The sequence below is a fragment of the Ranitomeya imitator genome, chromosome 1, assembly GCF_032444005.1.
Source record: "Ranitomeya imitator isolate aRanImi1 chromosome 1, aRanImi1.pri, whole genome shotgun sequence".
In the NCBI taxonomy this organism is placed as follows: Eukaryota; Metazoa; Chordata; class Amphibia; order Anura; family Dendrobatidae; genus Ranitomeya; species Ranitomeya imitator.
The window spans coordinates 708,705,156-708,724,198 of NC_091282.1; positions in this window are offsets into that span (position 1 = coordinate 708,705,156).

The following is a 19,043-nucleotide window of genomic DNA, read 5'->3' on the forward strand; positions in this document are numbered from 1 at the left end:
AACCCTTTGTATGAAACACAAAGGTATTAACAGAAACTGAATTTGCTTAAACCCAATTGTTAAAGTGCTTTATGCTTGAATTTGTAGCAGGCAACAGAAGCACAACTCTTCTACATGTGCGGTGCCATAGATAAGAAGAAGCTTCTAAATAAGATGTCCAATCTACTGTATTTTATTACAGATTTTAGGAGAGTTGACTCCTACATATTCCCATAATTAGATGGCCAGTCATGCACTTAGATCACTTGCCGTGGTCTCAAGTCAATATGTTTGCAGTCTTAACTTGATTTTCATTAGCTTAGTCATAGAATGCAACCATGAGTGACACATCGATGTAGATGTTCAACTAACATGGAAAACTACTTTTTACATTATAAATTAGATAATGAACGTTTATCTTTTTCATTATATTGCAGGGCCATCATTGATAAAAGATACATAAATATCAATAAAAATAGGGTTATTTCCATTGTTTAAGTGAATAAAATTGCAATTTAAAAATTTACTTGTTATTAAAAGATTTTCTCCATACTCAAGAAAAAAGTGATTTTTAATTGTATTGTATATGGCTCGTTGCCTAGCTTATCAGTCACTGCTGCAATCTATCAGTGGTGACCGAGCATGTGCAGTGCTTATTGGTTCTCTCCACAAGAGCCTGTAATTACCGTACTGTTCTGAGGTTGGCCGAATCTCTGGAACAGACGGTGATGTCCGGAGCCAGATCAGCTTCCGTGTAAAGCTGCCTCATATAGTAGCATCAGAGAGCTCACAGTTTGGGCCAGGGGTATAAAAATGCTCTTAGCCTTTACTGTCAATCAAGCAGGAGCACTGCCCCCCCCCCCCCCAGTAAGCAGAAGGCCAGGGAGTAGTGCGCTACTGTTAAAATCATGGAAATAACCTTGAAAGTACATTTGCTAAAATTACTTTCAATCTATGGAGTCCCCATGTCTGTTTCTGAGCCTCTATCGCACACTTGTTCCTCTTGCTATAACTCCCTTTTTCTCAAGTATCTTATCAGCCCTCCAAATGTTCTCTACTACTCTAGCTCCATTCTAGTTATGCTACTGGCACTGCAATAAAGCAATAGTGCTCCTTGATCTTACTGATGGTTCATGGCGCATTGACATGTAAAAGTGGAAATAAATCATCAGCACTTGGGTAGGAGGCTTCTTTTTAGTCGTGGGGTGGCTGAGTTCCCGAGTAAAAGCCAAGAATTCGACAGGCCATCATTGTACTCCCCTGAAGAATCGCCAATATAGGAAACGCAAAATAAAGAATTCATTTGGCCACAGGTCCTGCTGATCAAGGTTATGTGCGGGTATCCTCGATAGACTCCCATCCTGCAGATACTCAGAAGACCACTAATCTACACCCATACCTATCTTGCTAATAATCTAGGTGAGATATTTCCATTATTCATCCTTATCGAATTTTGATGGATGAATTGATTTAATAATGCTTCCATATTTGGCACTGATTTGATTGTTGCCCACAATTTAGTATTAGTCTAATTTGAAGATATAAGTTCATATCCTCTATATATATGTATATATGTGCTTATTATATATTATCTGTCTATACAACTTAATTGGAGAGCTGTTTATTAATAATTTAATTCATGGTTTCATTTTATTACTCAACACTTTTGCTATAGCCCCATTGACATGTAATAATTATTATTATTAGCTACATGTTTCCAAACAATTGCGTTGATGATGAGACTTTGTATTTACACAAAACTGTCAAGTATACAGTATATGATAAAAATATCACATTTTCTGTCACTAATGTCCTGTAAATATAGTATTATTGTAATGATGTAAATATACATCCTTGAGTCAAAATAGTGCTTGATAGTAATATTTTTATGGCACATATTTTATGTATTCATTTTTTTTCTGTAGAGTCATATTTTTTACGTAATATCAATGTTAGGAATTATTTAAATACAAATAGTAATGTATAAACTGAAACCGTAAGCAAGAAAGATGTGGTGCGTCCCAAACAGCACTAGCATAAAAGAAAGGCCAATAATTATAGGGGAAGAAAAAATTAAGCGAGATAATAAATAGCTTTTTTTGAAAAAAAAAAAAGTATTACAAGACAAAAAGGTTCAAAATGGTAATTGTCCCAACACAAAGGACACAATTGACACCAGTTGGTAGGTGAACTCTAGGGAAAAGAACCCTTGGAAGTAATAATACAAGTGAAAAGGATGGTAAGTAATCAATTCATAATGCCAGGGTGAAGCATGGGACAAGAAGAGGACTTCAAATTTTTAACAGTCTTGTATTAGACGGGTCAATATAAAATTTAGGGTCAAAGTTTCTTGGTAATATCCCCTGGAAAATTTGGTTTACAATTTACAATACATGGGTAAGTTGTATATATTATTTCATTGCCTTGTACAAACATACGTCTTTTTCAGGAATAACCACTCTATTCCACTATGATAATTAGGGGTTGAACTCTTATGTTGATGACAGAGATAAGGTCTGGCAGTCACCTACTGTACTTACTCTGAAGATCAAGGGATAACACTGAATTTTGTACACTCAGTCGTGAGATCTCAGTGGCATCTAGTAGTAAATCAGATGAGGACTTACAGAAGGAGGAAACATTACAACTTCTAATAAAGCAGGAACTTGATAGACTAAAAATGCCTGGGTAATTGTTGTGAATTCTGCTCTTGGGTTCCCTCCAGTGGTTGTTGGTGGGAATGCAGTTGTCTCTGACTCGCAGTCCTGGCCAGGTGTATCGGATAATTACAATTCTGAATGGGAATATTTAGGTGTGCAGGATCCTTTAGCCCTTTCCAGTTGTCAATGTTTCTCTGGAAGTGTTGGATCTCTGCCTGGCCTCTCCTGCTTATCTGCCAGTTCAGCAAAGATAAGTGTCTGTTTCTTTTCCTGTAGCACACATGCAGTGTGCTTATTTTCAGTACTGTTCGTTTGTTTTTCTTTTGTCCAGATTAGACTGTGTCTGTGTTTTCTCAGTCTGGTTGGTTTCACTGGAGTTGCAGATATACGCTCCTACATCTTTAGTTAGATGTAGGAAGTTTTTTGTATATTCTTGCTGTGGATTTTTTTGAAGGGTTTTAATACTGACCGCACAGAACTCTGTCCTATCGTGTCCTATCCAGCTAGAGTGGCCTCCTGTGCTAAATCCTGTTTTTTCTGCCTGTGTATGTTTTTCCCTCTCCGACTCACCGCCAATATTTGTGGGGGGCTGTCTATCCTTTGGGGATTTTCTCTGAGGCAAGACAGTATTCCGATTTCCATCTTTAGGGGTATTTAGTCCTCCGGCTGTGACGAGGTGTCTAGGTGTGTTAGGTACACTCCACGGCTACTTCTAGTTGCGGTGTTAAGTTCAGGTTTGCGGTCAGTATAGTGGCCACTTTCTCCAGTGAAAGTTCTCATGCAGCTCCAAGGTCACCGGATCATAACAGTACAACTGGCCAACAATGAGTTAAATGCATCTCAGAAGAAGGGAAGGAAGCTCTTGAGCCATTTTTTTTCCTCCAGTCTGTTTTGTGTTCTCTTCCCTCTTAATATCTGGGTGGCTGAGGAGCCTGGTGCAAGCATGAATGTTCAGGAATTAGCTTCTTGTGTAGACAAGCTTGCTGCTAGGGTGCAAGGTATTTCTGATTATATTGTTCAAACTCCTGCTTTAGAACCGAAGATTCCTACTCCTGATTTGTTTTCTGGTGACAGGTCTAAATTTTTGAGTTTTAAAAACAACTGTAAACTGTTTTTTGACCTGAGACCTCGATCCTCTGGTGATTCCATTCAGCAGGTAAAAATCGTAATCTCCCTGCTGCATGGCGACCCGCAAGATTGGGCGTTTTCCCTGGAATCTGGGAATCCGGCTTTGCTTAATATTGACTCCTTTTTTCAGGCTTTAGGACTATTATATGATGAGCCTAATTCTGTGCATCAAGCTGAGAAGACCTTGTTGGCCCTGTCTCAGGGTCAAGAGGCGGCAGAATTGTTTTGTAAGAAATTCAGAAAATGGTCTGTATTGACTAAATGGAATAATGATGCTTTGGCGGCAATTTTCAGAAGGGTGCTTTCTGAATCCGTTAAAGATGTTATGGTGGGGTTTCCTATGCCTTCCGGTCTGACTAATTCTATGTCTCTGGCCATTCAGATTGACCAACGCATGCGGGAGCGCAGAACTGTGCGCGCTGTGGCGTTATCTTCAGAGCAAATTTCTGAGCCTATGCAATGTGATAGAATTCTGTCTAGAACGGAACAACAAGGTTTCAGACGTCAAAATAGGTTGTGTTATTATTGTGGCGATGCTTCTCATGTCATTTCTGTCTGCCCTAAGCGGACAAAGAGGATCACCAGTTCAATTACTATCAGTACTGTACAACCTAAATTTCTGTTATCTGTGTCCTTGAACTGCTCATTGTCATCATTTTCTGTCATGGCGTTTGTGGATTCAGGCGCCGCCTTGAATTTAATGGATTTTGAGTTTGCCAAGCGTTGTGGTTTTCCCTTGCAGCCTTTGCAGAACCCTATTCCTTTGAGGGGCATTGATGCTACACCCTTGGCTAGAAATAAGCCCCAGTTTTGGACACAGGTAACCATGCGCATGGTGCCAGCCCATCAGAAAGATTGTCGATTTCTGGTGTTGCATAACTTGCATGCTGTTATCGTGCTGGGTTTTCCATGGTTGCAGGTACATAATCCTGTGTTGGACTGGAAGTCCATGTCTGTGACTAGTTGGGGTTGTCAGGGGTTTCATAATGATGTTCATTTGATGTCAATCTCCTCTTCTTCACCTTCTGAGATTCCAGAGTTTTTGTCTGATTTTCAGGATGTATTCGATGAGCCCAAGTCCAATTTTCTTCCACCGCACAGGGACTGCGATTGTGCTATTGACTTGATTCCAGGCTGTAAGTTTCCTAAGGGTCGACTTTTTAATCTATCTGTGCCTGAACATACCGCCATGCGGAGCTATATTAAGGAGTCTTTGGAGAAAGGGCATATTCGGCCATCTTCTTCACCGTTGGGAGCGGGGTTCTTTTTTGTTGCTAAAAAAGATGGTTCCTTGAGACCCTGTATAGATTATCGCCTCTTGAATAAAATCACGGTCAAGTTTTAATACCCGTTACCTTTGCTTTCTGATTTGTTTGCTAGGATTACGGGAACTAGTTGGTTTACCAAGATTGACCTTCGACGGGCATATAATCTTGTTCGTATTAAGCAGGGTGATGAATGGAAAACTACGTTTAACACGCCCGAAGGCCATTTTGAATACCTTGTGATGCCATTCGGACTCTCTAATGCTCCATCTGTTTTTCAGTCCTTCATGCATGATATCTTCCGGACTTATCTTGATAAATTCTTGATTGTATATTTGGACGATATTTTGATTTTTTCCGATGATTGGGAGTCTCATGTGCAACAGGTCAGGATGGTATTTCAGATCCTTCGTGACAATGCCCTGTTTGTGAAAGGGTCTAAGTGTCTCTTTGGGGTGCAGAAAGTCTCTTTTTTGGGCTTCATTTTTTCTCCTTCGTTTATAGAGATGGATCAAGTTAAGGTTCAGGCCATTCATGATTGGATTCAGCCCACATCCGTGAAGAGCCTTCAGAAATTTTTGGGTTTTGCAAATTTTTATCGCCGTTTCATTGCTAATTTTTCCAGCGTGGGTAAACCCTTGACCGATTTGACGAGGAAGGGCGCTGATGTGGCGAATTGGTCCTCTGCGGCTGTCTCTGCCTTTCAGGAGCTTAAACGTCGATTTACTTCTGCTCCAGTGTTGCGCCAACTGGATTTTTCTCTTCCTTTCCAGGTTGAGGTTGATGCTTCTGAGATTGGGGCAGGGGCTGTTTTGTCTCAGAGGGATCCTGTTGGTTCCTTAATGAAACCGTGTGCCTTCTTTTCCCGTAAGTTTTCGCCTGCTGAACGCAATTATGATGTCGGCAATCGGGAGTTGTTGGCTATGAAGTGGGCGTTTGAGGAGTGGCGACATTGGCTTGAGGGAGCTAAGCACCGTATTGTGGTCTTGACCGATCATAAGAATTTGATTTACCTCGAGTCTGCTAAACGACTGAATCCTAGACAGGCTCGATGGTCCTTGTTTTTTTCCCGTTTTGATTTCGTGGTCTCGTACCTTCCGGGTTCTAAGAATATTAAGGCTGATGCCCTCTGTGTTGTGAATTCTGTTGTCAGGCTCCCTCCTGTGGTCATGAATGGTACTTCGGCTGGTTATGTCCATGGACTTTCTCTGGTGCCTGTGGGTGTTTCTGAGTTTCCTTCCACAGGTGACAAGGCTAATTCGTTAGTGGGCTGCTCTATTTAACTCCACTTAGATCTTTGCCCCATGCCAGCTGTCAATGTTGTACTATGGCTCCAGTTCGCTCCTGGATCGTTCTGAGTTCCTGTTGCTCCAGCAGAAGCTAAGTTCCTCTGTGCTATTTTGCTTGTTTGCTATTTTTTCTGTCCAGCTTGCTTTTGTCAATATTGCCTTGCTTGCTGGAAGCTCTGGGACGCAGAGGGGCGCCTCCCACACCGTGAGTCAGTGCGGAAGGTATATTTCCCTGCACTCTCTGCGTGGTCTTTTGTAGGTTTTTGTGCTGACCACAAAGTTACCTTTTCTATCCTCGGTCTGTTCAGTAAGTCGGGCCTCACTTTGCTAAATCTATTTCATCTCTGTGTTTGTATTTTCGTCTTTACTCACAGTCATTATATGTGGGGGGCTGCCTTTTCCTTTGGGGAATTTCTCTGAGGCAAGGTAGGCTTAATTTTTCTATCTTCAGGGCTAGCTAGTTTCTTAGGCTGTGCCGAGTTGCATAGGGAGCGTTAGGCGCAATCCACTGCTATTTCTAGTGTGTTTCGATAGGTTTAGGGATTGCGGTCAGCAGAGTTCCCACGTCCCAGAGCTCGTCCTTATTATCAGTAACTATCAGGTCCATTATTTGTCCAAACCACCGGATCACAACAGTACAGCTGGCCAAAAGTATTGATGCATCTTAATAGAGGGATAAGTGAAGCTCTGAGACCATTTTTTTTTTCTTTGCAGCGTGTTCTGTCTCACTTTTCCCCTTTACCTCTGGGTGGTTCAGAACACAGGTGTAGACATGGACATTCAAGGTCTGTCTTCTTTGATGGATAATCTCACTATAAGTGTGCAAAAAATTCAAGATTCTGTGGTTCAGAATCCGATGTTAGAGCCTAGGATTCCTATTCCTGATTTGTTTTTTGGTGATAGAGCTAAGTTTTTGAATTTCAATAATAATTGTAAATTGTTTCTCGCCTTGAAATCTCACTCCTCAGGTGATCCTGCTCAACAAGTAAGGATCAGTATTTCTTTGTTACGTGGCGACCCTCAAGACTGGGCATTTTCCCTTGCGCCAGGAGATCCAGCATTACGTGATATAGATGCGTTTTTCCTGGCGCTCGGATTGCTTTATGACGAACCTAATTCAGCGGATCAGGCAGAGAAAATCTTGCTTGCTTTATGTCAGGGTCAGGATGAAGCAGAGATATATTGTCAGAAGCAGAGGCGTAGCTAGAGCTTTTGCCGCCCGGGGCTGCTCCCGAGTTTGGCGCCCCCCCCCCCCCCCTTCCCGCTCAATACACACAAAGTTTACCAAAAATAGTTTTCCTGTTTTGTAGAACTTAAACTGGGCCTAATGGTGTCACCCCCACATGCCAAACCTGTGACTTTTAATTAATTAATATCAGAGAGAACAAATGACCGCCATACACAACAGAATCCACTATACCAAGACCAATAATATCACATACAGGAAGAAACACCACCACACCATGACCAGACCACATAGTGACCGAATAATACTATATACAAGGGACAAATACCGCCTCACCATGACCAGATCACATATTACCACCACTTGGTGACCAAATAGCACATACAAGGGACAAATACCACAACACCATTTCCAGACCACATATTACCACCACATAGTGACTGAATACTACAATACTGATCAGTAATAAAAAAAACACAATACTATCACCATAAGTGCCAGTATTCACAGGAGATCTGTACTTAGTATGCAGTGTCTATGTAGAGGTAATACAAAGATCACTGGTGGTATTATACACAGGAGCTCTGTATATAATGTATAGGTAATACAGTGATCACTGATGACATTGTACACAGGACCGCTGTATATAGTATATAGTGTATAGTGTCAGTGTATAGGTAACACTGACTCACCAGTGACGTCTCTAGATGAAGTCCTTCATTCATCTTTCATCCAGCACAGACCGCCATCATTTCTCCCAGCCAGCACTCGTTTCTGCAGGAAATAACACAGTTATCTCGAGCTCTGCTTGCAGAACACATTACTTAATTTTTAACAACTTCTACATTACACCACATGAAGAAAAAAAGGTGATATAGTGTCACTCTGCACAGTAACAGGACCGCCCCCCCATTTAAAACAGTATACTCAAAAAATAAATTAAATACATCACTGCAGTAATAACATCCCTTAATTAGCCCCTATGGTAATACTATTCCCCACCCTGGCCCCGTTTATCTCATTCCTGGCTCCAGCCATATGTTCTCCCATCCTGCCCTCATGAGTATCCATTCTACACCATATGATCTCCCCATCCTGCCCCATCTGTCTCCATCGTATCCATCCTGCCCCATGATCCAATCCTGCCCCATGTCTTTCATTCTGCCCCGTGTCTCCAATCATGCCCCGTATCTACATTCTGCCCATGCCTCAAGTCCTGCCCCCAGTGTGTCCAGCAATCTGCCCCAGTGTGTCCAGCAATCTGCCCCAGTGTGTCCAGCATATTACCCCCAGTGTGTCCAGCATATTACCCCCAGGTTGTCCAGCAATCTGCCCCAGTGTGTCCAGAATATTACCCCCAGTGTGTCCAGCATATTACCCCCAGGTTGTCCAGCAATCTGCCCCAGTGTGTCCAGCATATTACCCCCAGTGTGTCCAGCATATTACCCCCAGGTTGTCCAGCAATCTGCCCCAGTGTGTCCAGCATATTATCCCCAGTGTGTCCAGCAATCTGCCCCAGTATGTCCAGCAATCTGCCCCAGTGTGTCCAGCATTGCCCCAGTGTGTCCAGCATTGCCCCCAGTGTGTCCATAAATCTGCCCCGGGTCTCCAGCATTGCCCCAGTGTGTCCAGCATATTGCCCCCAGTGTGTCCAGCAATCTGCCCCAGTGTGTCCAGCATATTACCCCTAGTGTGTCTAGCATATTACCCCCAGGTTGTCCAGCAATCTGCCCCAGTGTGTCCAGCATATTACCCCCAGTGTGTCCAGCAATCTGCCCCAGTATGTCCAGCAATCTGCCCCAATGTGTCCTGCATTGCCCCCAGTGTGTCCAGCATTGACCCCAGTGTGTCCAGAAATCTGCCCCAGTCTGTCCAGAAATCTGCCCCAGTCTGTCCAGAAATCTGCCCCAGTCTGTCCAGAAATCTGCCCCAGGGTCTCCAGCATTGCCCCCAGACAGACAGAGTCAGACAAAGAAAAAAAAAAAGTAAAATCCTCACCTCTCCCATTCCCAGCGCAGGTCCGGTGCACTCAACGTCTCTCCTGCTCTGCAACGCTCAGGACAGAGGCTGAGCACGCAGTGATGACGTCATCGCGCCCTCTGCCCTGAGACGTCGCAGAGTCAGAGAGCGCTGAAGACGCTGCAGCTACCGCGCAGCCGCAGGAACCAGGAGAGGTGAGTATTAGCGCTGGCACGGGGGGGAAGGGGCGCCCGAAGATTTAAAGGGCACACATCTTTTTTTTTTTTCCCTCCTCCTGCAGCGCCGGCCGCTGCTCGGTGACCCGCCCCCCACCTACGCCACTGGTCAGAAGTTTAGAAAGTGGTCTGTGCTCACTCAGTGGAATGAATGTGCCCTGGCAGCAATCTTCAGAAAGGGTCTCTCTGAAGCCCTTAAAGATGTCATGGTGGGATTTCCCATGCCTGCTGGTCTGAATGAGTCTATGTCTTTGGCTATTCAGATCGATCGGCGCTTGCGTGAGCGTAAAACTGTGCACCATTTGGCGGTACTATCTGAGCATGGGCCTGAGCCTATGCAGTGTGATAGGACTTTGACCAGAGCTGAACGGCAGGAACACAGACGTAAGAATGGGCTGTGTTTTTACTGTGGTGACTCCACTCATGCTATCTCCGATTGTCCTAAGCGCACTAAGCTGTTCGCTAGGTCTGCCACCATTGGTACGGTACAGTCAAAATTTCTATTGTCCGTTACTCTGATTTGCTCTTTGTCTTCCTACTCTGTTATGGCATTTGTGGATTCAGGCGCTGCCCTGAATTTGATGGACTTGGAGTATGCTAGGCGCTGTGGTTTTTTCTTGGAACCCTTGCAGCATCCTATTCCATTGAGAGGAATTGATGTTACGCCTTTGGCCAAGAATAAGCCTCAGTACTGGACCCAATTGACCATGTGCATGGCTCCTGCACATCAGGAGGATATCCGTTTTTTGGTGTTACATAATCTGCATGATCTGGTCGTTTTAGGGTTACCATGGCTACAGGTCCATAATCCAGTATTGGACTGGAAATCTATGTCTGTGTCCAGCTGGGGTTGCCAGGGGGTACATGGTGATGTTCCATTTTTGTCAATTTCGTCTTCTACTCCTTCTGAAGTTCCGGAGTTTTTGTCGGATTATCAGGATGTATTTGATGAGCCCAAAGCCAGTGCCCTACCTCCTCATAGGGATTGCGATTGTGCAATTAATTTGATTCCTGGTAGTAAGTTTCCTAAGGGCCGATTGTTCAATTTATCTGTGCCAGAACACGCCGCTATGCGGAGTTATATAAAGGAATCCTTGGTGAAAGGCCATATTCGCCCATCGTCATCACCGTTGGGAGCAGGGTTCTTTTTTGTGGCCAAGAAGGATGGTTCTTTGAGACCTTGTATTGATTACCGCCTTCTTAATAAAATTACAGTCAAATTTCAGTATCCTTTGCCGTTGCTGTCCGACTTGTTTGCTCGTATTAAAGGGGCTAGTTGGTTTACCAAGATAGACCTTCGAGGGGCGTATAATCTTGTGCGTATTAAACGGGGCGATGAATGGAAAACAGCATTTAATACGCCCGAGGGCCATTTTGAGTACCTGGTGATGCCATTCGGGCTTTCCAATGCTCCATCGGTATTTCAGTCTTTTATGCATGACATCTTCCGAGAGTACCTGGATAAATTCCTGATTGTGTATTTGGATGATATTTTGGTCTTTTCGGATGATTGGGAGTCTCATGTGAAGCAGGTCAGAATGGTGTTCCAGGTCCTTCGTGCTAATTCCTTGTTTGTGAAGGGGTCAAAGTGTCTCTTTGGAGTTCAGAAGGTTTCATTTTTGGGGTTCATTTTTTCCCCTTCTACTGTCGAGATGGACCCTGTTAAAGTCCAGGTCATTCATGATTGGACTCAGCGACATCTGTGAAGAGCCTGCAAAAGTTCCTGGGCTTTGCTAATTTTTATCGTCGCTTCTTCGCTAATTTTTCTAGTGTTGCTAAACCGTTGACTGATTTGACCAAGAAGGGTGCTGATGTGGTCAATTGGTCTTCTGCGGCCGTGGATGCTTTTCAGGAATTGAAGCGTCGTTTTTCTTCTGCCCCTGTGTTGTGCCAGCCAGATGTTTCGCTCCCGTTTCAGGTTGAGGTTGATGCCTCTGAGATTGGGGCAGGGGCTGTTTTGTCGCAAAAAAGTTCTGATGGCTCGGGAATGAAGCCATGTGCTTTCTTTTCTAGAAAGTTTTCGCCTGCTGAGCGCAATTATGATGTTGGTAATCGAGAATTGTTGGCCATGAAGTGGGCATTCGAGGAGTGGCGTCATTGGCTTGAAGGAGCCAAGCATCGCGTGGTGGTCTTGACTGATCACAAAAATTTGACTTATCTTGAGTATGCCAAACGGTTAAATCCGAGACAGGCTCGATGGGCGTTGTTTTTCTCCCGTTTTGATTTTGTGGTTTCGTACCTTCCGGGCTCTAAGAATGTGAAGGCTGATGCCCTGTCAAGGAGTTTTGTGCCTGACTCTCCGGGTGTTTCTGAGCCGGCAGGTATTCTAAAAAAGTAGATAATTTTGTCTGCCATCTCCCCTGATTTTCGGCGGGTGCTGCAAAAATTTCAGGCTGATAGACCTGACCGTTGCCCAGCAGAGAAACTGTTTGTCCCTGATAAATGGACTAGTAGAGTTATCTCTGAGCTTCATTGTTCGGTGTTGGCTGGGCATCCTGGAATCTTTGGTACCAGAGATTTGGTGGCTAGATCCTTTTGGTGGCAGTCTTTGTCACGGGATGTGCGTACTTTTGTGCAGTCCTGTGGGACTTGTGCTCGGGCTAAGCCCTGCTGTTCTCGTGCTAGTGGGTTGCTTTTGCCCTTGCCGGTCCCGAAGAGGCCCTGAACGCATATTTCTATGGATTTTATTTCGGATCTCCCCGTCTCTCAAAAGATGTCAGTCATTTGGGTGGTTTGTGATCGCTTTTCTAAGATGGTCCATTTGGTACCCTTGTCTAAATTGCCTTCCTCCTCTGATTTGGTGCCATTGTTTTTCCAGCATGTGGTTCGTTAACATGGCATCCCGGAGAACATCGTTTCGGACAGAGGTTCCCAGTTTGTTTCGAGGTTTTGGCGATCCTTTTGTGCTAGGATGGGCATTGATTTGTCTTTTTCCTCGGCTTTCCATCCTCAGACAAATGGCCAAACCGAACGAACTAATCAGACGTTGGAAACATATCTGAGATGCTTTGTTTCTGCTGATCAGGATGATTGGGTGTCCTTTTTGCCGTTGGCTGAGTTTGCCCTTAATAATCGGGCCAGCTCGGCTACTTTGGTTTCGCCGTTTTTCTGCAATTCTGGTTTCCATCCTCGTTTCTCTTCAGGGCAGGTTGAGTCTTCGGACTGTCCTGGTGTGAATGCTGTGGTGGATAGGTTGCAGCAGATTTGGACTCATGTGGTGGACAATTTGACATTGTCCCAGGAGAAGGCTCAACGTTTCGCTAACCGCCGGCGCTTTGTGGGTCCCCGACTTCGTGTTGGGGATTTGGTTTGGTTGTCGTCTCGTTATGTTCCTATGAAGGTTTCCTCTCCTAAGTTTAAGCCTCGTTTCATTGGTCCGTATAAAATTTCTGAGGTTATCAATCCTGTGTCATTTCGTTTGGCCCTTCCAGATTCTTTTGTCATCCATAATGTGTTCCATAGGTCGTTATTGCGGAGATACGTGGCGCCTGTGGTTCCATCTGTTGACCCACCTGCTCCGGTGTTGGTTGAGGGGGAGTTGGAGTATGTGGTGGAGAAGATTTTGGATTCTTGTATTTCGAGACGGAAACTCCAGTACTTGGTCAAGTGGAAGGGTTATGCTCAGGAGGATAATTCCTGGGTTTTTGCCTCTGATGTTCATGCGGCCGATCTGGTTCGTGCCTTTCATTTGGCTCATCCTGGTCGGCCGGGGGGCTCTCGTGAGGGTTCGGTGACCCCTCCTCAAGGGGGGGTACTGTTGTGAATTCTGTTGTCAGGCTCCCTCCTGTGGTCATGAATGGTACTTCGGCTGGTTATGTCCATGGACTTTCTCTGGTGCCTGTGGGTGTTTCTGAGTTTCCTTCCACAGGTGACGAGGCTAATTCGTTAGTGGGCTGCTCTATTTAACTCCACTTAGATCTTTGCCCCATGCCAGCTGTCAATGTTGTACTATGGCTCCAGTTCGCTCCTGGATCATTCTGAGTTCCTGTTGCTCCAGCAGAAGCTAAGTTCCTCTGTGCTATTTTGCTTGTTTGCTATTTTTTCTGTCCAGCTTGCTTTTGTCAATATTGCCTTGCTTGCTGGAAGCTCTGGGACGCAGAGGGGCGCCTCCCGCACCGTGAGTCGGTGCGGAAGGTATTTTTCCCTGCACTCTCTGCGTGGTCTTTTGTAGGTTTTTGTGCTGACCGCAAAGTTACCTTTTCTATCCTCGGTCTGTTCAGTAAGTCGGGCCTCACTTTGCTAAATCTATTTAATCTCTGTGTTTGTATTTTCGTCTTTACTCACAGTCATTATATGTGGGGGGCTGCCTTTTCCTTTGGGGAATTTCTCTGAGGCAAGGTAGGCTTAATTTTTCTATCTTCAGGGCTAGCTAGTTTCTTAGGCTGTGCCGAGTTGCATAGGGAGCGTTAGGCGCAATCCACGGCTATTTCTAGTGTGTTTTGATAGGTTTAGGGATTGCGGTCAGCAGAGTTCCCACGTCCCAGAGCTCGTCCTTATTATCAGTAACTATCAGGTCCATTATTTGTCCAAACCACCGGATCACAACACCTCTCTAGGAGTTTTTTGCCTGATTCTCCTGAGGTCTTAGAGCCGGTCAGTATTCTGAAAGAGGGGGTGGTCCTTTCTGCCATTTCCCCTGATTTACGACGGGTTCTTCAGGAATTTCAGGTTGACAAATCTGACCGCTGTCCTGTAGGGAAATTGTTTGTTCCTGATAGATGGACTAGCAGAGTGATTTCTGAAGTTCACTGTTCCGTGTTGGCCGGTCATCCTGGCATTTTTGGTACCAGTGATTTGGTTGGTAGGTCCTTTTGGTGGCCTTTATTGTCACGTGATGTGCGTTCTTTTGTGCAGTCCTGTGGGACTTGTGCGTGGGCCAAGCCTTGTTGCTCCTGTGCTAGTGGGTTGCTTTTGCCATTGCCAGTCCCTGAGAGGCCCTGGACGCATATTTCGATGGATTTTATTTCTGATCTTCCGGTCTCCCAGAAGATGTCTGTTATCTGGGTTGTTTGTGACCGGTTCTCTAAGATGGTTCATTTGGTGCCCTTACCTAAATTGCCTTCCTCTTCTGATTTGGTTCCGTTGTTCTTTCAGGATGTGGTTCATTTGCATGGTATTCCGGAGAATATTGTTTCCGACAGAGGTTCCTAGTTTGTTTCTAGGTTTTGGCGGGCCTTTTGTGCTAGGCTGGGCATTGATTTGTCTTTTTCTTCTGCATTTCATCCTCAGACAAATGGCCAGACCGAGCGTACTAATCAGACCTTGGAGACTTATTTGAGATGCTTTGTGTCTGCTGATCAGGATGATTGGGTGGCCTTCTTGCCATTGGCCGAGTTTGCCCTTAATAATGCTACCTTGGTTTCGCCTTTCTTTTGTAATTTTGGTTTTCATCCTCGTTTTTCTTCTGGGCAGGTTGAGCCTTCTGACTGTCCTGGTGTGGATTCTGTGGTGGACAGGTTGCAGCAGATTTGGGCTCATGTGGTGGACAAGTTGCTGTTGTCTCAAGAGGAGGCTCAACGTTTTGCTAATCGTCGTCGGTGTGTTGGTTCCCGGCTTCGGGTTGGGGATCTGTTCTGGTTGTCTTCCCGTCATGTTCCTATGAAGGTTTCTTCTCCTAAGTTTAAACCTCGGTTTATTGGTCCTTATAGGATTTCTGAGATTATTAATCCAGTGTCCTTTTGGCGCTTCCGGCCTCTTTTGCTATCCATAATGTCTTCCATAGATCCTTGTTGCGGAAATATGTGGAGCCTGTTGTTCCCTCTGCTGATCCTCCGGCCCCTGTGTTGGATGATGGGGAGTTGGAATATGTTGTTGAGAAGATTTTGGATTCCTGTTTTTCGAGGCGGAAGCTTCAGTACCTGGTCAAATGGAAGGGTTTTGGCCAGGAGGATAATTCTTGGGTTTTTACCTCTGATGTCCATGCTGCTGATTTGGTCCGTGCCTTTCATCTGGCTCGTCCTGATCGTCCTGGGGGCCCTGGTGAGGGTTCGGTGACCCCTCCTCAAGGGGAGGGTACTGTTGTGAATTCTGGTCTTGGGTTCCCTCCAGTGGTTGTTGGTGGGAATGCAGTTGTCTCTGACTCGCAGTCCTGGCCAGGTGTATCGGATAATTACAATTCTGACTGGGATATTTAGGTGTGCAGGATCCTTTAGCCCTTGTCAGTTGTCAATGTTTCTTTTGAAGTATTGGATCTCTGCCTGGCCTCTCCTGCTTATCTGCCAGTTCAGCAAAGATAAGTGTCTGTTTCTTTTCCTGTGGCACACATGCAGTGTGCTTATTTTCAGTACTGTTCGTTTGTTTGTCTTTTGTCCAGATTAGACTGTGTCTGTGTTTTCTCAGTCTGGTTGGTTTCACTGGAGTTGCAGATACACGCTCCTACATCTTTAGTTAGATGTAGGAATTTTTTTGTATATTCTGCTGTGGATTTTTGAAGGGTTTTATACTGACCGCACAGAACTCTGTCCTATCCTGTCCTATCCAGCTAGAGTGGCCTCCTGTGCTAAATCCTGTTTTTTCTGCCTGTGTATGTTTTTTCCTCTCCGACTCACCGCCAATATTTGTGGGGGGCTGTCTATCCTCTGGGGATTTTCTCTGAGGCAAGACAGTATTCCGATTTCCATCTTTAGGGGTATTTAGTCCTCCGGCTGTGATGAGGTGTCTAGGTGTGTTAGGTACACTCCACGGCTACTTCTAGTTGCGGTGTTAAGTTCAGGTTTGCGGTCAGTATAGTAGCCACTTTCTCCAGTGAAAGTTCTCATGCAGCTCCAAGGTCACCAGATCATAACAGGGTCTATATGATAGAAAATAACCAAGTGTGACACCATTCTAAAAACTGCACCCCTCAAGGTGCTCAAAACCACATTCAAGAAGTTTATTAACCCTTCAGGTGTTTCACAGGAATTTTTGGAATGTTTTAAAAAAAAAATGAACATTTTACTTTTTTCACAAAACATTTATAATAATATAATAATAATAATTTTTATTTATATAGCGCCAACATATTCCGCAGCGCTTTACAAATTATAGAGGGGACTTGTACAGACAATAGACATTACAGCATAACAGAAATACAATTCAAAACAGATACCAGGAGGAATGAGGGCCCTGCTCGCAAGCTTACAGACTATGAGGAAAAGGGGAGACACGAGAGGTGGATGGTAACAATTGCTTTAGTTATTCGGACCGGCCATAGTGTAAGGCTCGGGTGTTCATGTAAAGCTGCATGAACCAGTTAACTGCCTAAGTATGTAGCAGTACAGACACATTTACTTCAGCTCCAATTTGTTTTATTTCACCAAGGATAACAGGAGAAAATGGACCCCAAAAGTTGTTGAGCAATTTGTCCTGAGTATGCTGATACCCCATATGTGGGGGTAAACCACTGTTTGGGCGCATGGCAGAGCTCGGAAGGGAAGGAGCGCCATTTAACTTTTGAATGCAAAATTGACTGGAATTGAGATGGGACGCCATGTTGCATTTAGAGAGCCACTGATGTGCCTAAACATTGAAACCCCCCACAAGTGACACCATTTTGGAAAGTAGACCCCCTAAGGATCTTATCTAGATGTGTTGTGAGAGCTTTGAACCCCCAAGTGTTTCATGACAGTTTATGACGCAGAGCCGTGAAATAAAAAAACAAAAATTTCCACAAAAATTATTTTTTAGCTTCTAGTTTTGTATTTTCCCAAGGGTAACAGGAGAAATTGGACCCCAAAAGTTGTTGTACAATTTGTCCTGAGTATGCTGATACCCCATATGTGGGGATAAACCACTGTTTGGGCGCATGGCAGAGCTCGGAAGGGAAGGAGCGCCATTTAACATTTGAATGCAAAATTGACTGGAATTGAGATGGGACGCCATGTTGCGTTTAGAGAGCCACTGATGTGCCTAAACATTGAAACCCCCCACAAGTGACACCATTTTGGAAGGTAGACCCCCTAAGGAACTTATCTAGATGTGTGGTGAGCACTTTGACCCACCAAGTGCTTCACAGAAGTTTATAATGTAGAGCTGTAAAAATAAAATATTTTTTCACAAAAATGAAATTTTCACCCCCAATTTTTCATTTTCCCAAGGATACTAGAAGAAATTGTACCCCAAACACTGTTGTGCAATTTGTCCTGAGTACACTGATGCCCCATATGTAGGGGTGAACCACTGTTTGGGTGCATGGCAGAGCTCAGAAGGGAAAGAGTGCCGTGTGACTTTTCAATGCAAAATTCGCTGCAATTGAAATGGGACGCCATGTTGCGTTGGAGAGCCCCTGATGTGCCTAAACAATGAAACCCCCCACAAGTGACACCATTTTGGAAAGCAAACCCCCTAAGGAACTTATCTAGATGTGTGGTGAGCACTTTGACCCACCAAGTGCTTCACAGAAGTTTATAATGTAGAGCCGTAAAAATAAAACATATTTTTTTGCAAAAATGAACTTTTCGCCCCCAATTTTGTTATTTTCCCAAGGGTAAGAGAAGAAATTGTACCAAAAAGTTGTTGTGCAATTTCTCCTGAGAAGGCTGATACCCGATATGTGGGGGTAAACCACTGTTTGTGTGCATGGCAGAGCTCAGAAGGGAAGAAGCGGCATTTGACTTTTCAATGCAAAATTGGCTGGAATTAAGATGGGACGCCATGTTGCATTTGGAGAGCTCCTGATGTGCCTAAACATTTAACCCCCCACAAGTGACACTATTTTGAAAAGTAGACCCCCTAAGGATCTTATCTAGATGTGTTGTGAGAGCTTTGAACCCCCAAGTGTTTCACTACAGTTTATGATGCAGAGCCATGAAATAAAAAAAAAAATTCCACAAAAATTATTTTTTAGCCCCCAGTTTTGTATTTTCCCAAGGGTAACAGGAGAAATTGGACCCCAAAATTTGTTGTGCAATTTGTCCTGAGTACGCTGATACCCCATATGTGGGGGGTAACCACCGTTTGGGCACATGACAGAGCTCGGAAGGGAAGGAGCGCCATTTGGAATGCAGACTTAGATGGAATGGTCTGCAGGCATCACATTGCATTTGCAGAGCCCCTAATGTACCTAAACAGTAGAAACCCCCCACAAGTGACCCCATATTGGAACCTAGACCCCCCAAGGAACTTATCTAGATGTGTTGTGAGAACTTTGAACCCCTAATTAATTAATTTCACTACAGTTTATAACGCAGAGCCGTGAAAATAAAAAATCATTTTTTAACTACCAGATGTTGTTGTGCAATTGGTCCTGAGTATGCTGATACCCCATATGTTGGGCTAAACCCCTGTTTGGGCGCACGGGAGAGCTCGGAAGGGAAGGAGCACTGTTTTACTTTTTCAACGCAGAATTGGCTGGAATTGAGATC